At 35.4% G+C, this 2,258-nt stretch overlaps 1 non-coding gene across 1 annotated transcript; it reads right to left on the bottom strand.

Moving 5' to 3' along the window:
• Positions 1 to 1,926: 1,926 nt before the first annotated feature.
• On the bottom strand, positions 1,927 to 2,031 carry LOC113870522. The gene has a single exon (XR_003505545.1). It is a non-coding gene; the product is annotated as a small nucleolar RNA R71 (small nucleolar RNA).
• Between the last annotated feature and the right edge of the window lie 227 nt (positions 2,032 to 2,258).

The raw sequence follows: 2,258 nt of genomic DNA, 5'->3' as shown, positions 1-2,258 counted from the left end.
AGCGTTAGTATAAATAGATTTTTTTACCAAATTAGGGTAGAGACTTCTTACATTTCTTGAACCTTTTTCTCTTCTTTACTCAATTTAGGATATTTTCTAGAGCTTAGGGCAACCTTGGGTGACAGCCAAGGGTCCAACCTAGGGTTTGGTTTCTCATTTCTCTTGCTTTTACATTAATGTTAATGAGTTTTCTGCATTTCCCAACTGCGTTTTTGACGCCCATTTCCATGGAGGGCTAAATTTTGTGTAATCCTTAGTAAGTTTGCATAGATTCTTGAGTTCCTTGAATTTAATGATAATATAATTCCTTTCTTTTCATGAATTACTTCTTCCTTGTCTCTTGAATTGAATTAATGGTGAATGAGAGGGGTATTGCTCAATTAACCCTAATTTCATTTTAAGGAGATTCTAAACTAAGGATTGCTTAATCCTAGGTTTAATTCTAAGGTTGCGTAATTTTGGGATGAGAGATTAGAGCGTAACAAATTGCGTAATTTCGTTGGGACCATAAGGTTGATTTTCGCATGTTAAATTAACCTAATTCATAGAAGAGAGGATGAATGTTAAATCTTGAGTGGAATGAGGATAGAATCTATGTGGATGAACTAAGGATTGTTGTCTTCTATTGTTTGAATTAATTAAACTCATTTGCTCATTGCTCTTTATTTTGATTTGAAACCACAAAACCCCCCATTTTAATTGCTTGTTCAATTAATGCCTTCAACATGTTTAATAAAGATTAATAACCAATGTTCACGGGAGACAATCTAGGGTTACCCTAGTACTACATTAATTTGTTTAAATTTTGATGAGGATTTACGACAAATCTTTTAAACACCTCGAAATAAACCATCATCAAATTGGCGCCGTTGCCGGGGATCATTGGTGTTGATTTTTCATAAAAATGTTATTTGCTCTGTTTTCATTTTCGTTTTCTGCATATTTAGTAAATTCTCTTTTAACTTTTGCATTGTGAATACTTTAGTATAGTTGTAGTTACATAGACAAGTAGAGATATCTTGCATTTAGGTAGAACCAATTGCTGTTTTCTGCATATTGTTTGAATTCCGATCTATGCATTTTAGTTTACCACACTATTTTTGTTTGCTGCAATTACCCTATTTCTACTGCAGAATTCAGAATTTGTGTTTGTGTCTTTCTATTTTCATTCCATAATTGCAATTTCTTTCTATTTCCTCAATATGTGCAATTACCTTGTTTCTTTCTATTTCTTTCTATTTAGGTAGAACCAATTGTTGTTTTTTACTGCACTTAGATGTTAGTTTTTCTGCATAATTGTCATCTGAATTTTTCTGTATTTTTACTGCTTCATTAGTTTACTTCTTTTCAAATTTCCATAGACAATTCCTAATGAATGACCAGATCAAATCTGGGAGATTTATATCCTCCAGATATTGAAATTGATAGGACATTCCATAGAAATCTTAGGAACCTTAGTAGACAAAATTGTGCACATATTGAGGAACCATCTTCACCATTTTCTCCATCTTCTATATATTCTTCTCTGCATTCTTTAAATTCTGAACCTTTAGAAATGGCAGAAAATGACTTGACACTTAAGGAGCTTGCCGCACCGGACGTGACCTACCAGACTTTATGTATCCAATACCCGGATGTGGATGCCCTTTTTGTTCTTAAAACTGGCCTAATCCATCTTTTGCCTAAATTTCATGGTCTTGCAGGTGAAGATCCGCATAAACACCTCAAAGAATTTCATATTGTTTGCTCTACAATGAGACCACAAGGTGTGCCTGAAGAGCATGTGAAATTAAAGGCTTTTCCATTTTCTCTTATGGATTTGGCTAAAGACTGGTTGTATTATCTTCCACCTGGCTCTATTACAAGTTGGGACATCCTCAAGAGATTGTTCCTGGAAAAATTTTTCCCTGCCTCAAGGGCTGCCTCAATAAGAAAGGAAATATGTGGTATTAGGCAGCTAGAGAGGGAAAGTTTGTATGAATATTGGGAGCGTTTCAAGAGACTTTGTGCTAGCTGCCCCCATCATCAGATAAGTGACCAACTCCTAATCCAATACTTCTATGAAGGCTTACACCCAATGGATAGGAGCATGATCGATGCAGCTAGTGGGGGAGCCCTAGTTGACAAGACTCCCGTAGCCGCTAGAAACCTCATTAAGAATATGGCAGCTAACTCTCAACAGTTTGCTACAAGGCAAAATTCCATTATGTCTAGAAGTGTCAATGAGATTCAAACTTCAGATTCACACAAGCTAGAGC

Source organism: Abrus precatorius, unplaced genomic scaffold (assembly GCF_003935025.1).
Source record: "Abrus precatorius isolate BTA unplaced genomic scaffold, Abrus_2018 Scaffold6, whole genome shotgun sequence".
In the NCBI taxonomy this organism is placed as follows: Eukaryota; Viridiplantae; Streptophyta; class Magnoliopsida; order Fabales; family Fabaceae; genus Abrus; species Abrus precatorius.
Note: the sequence above shows the minus strand (reverse complement) of the source record. Positions and strands in the feature narration are given on the sequence as shown.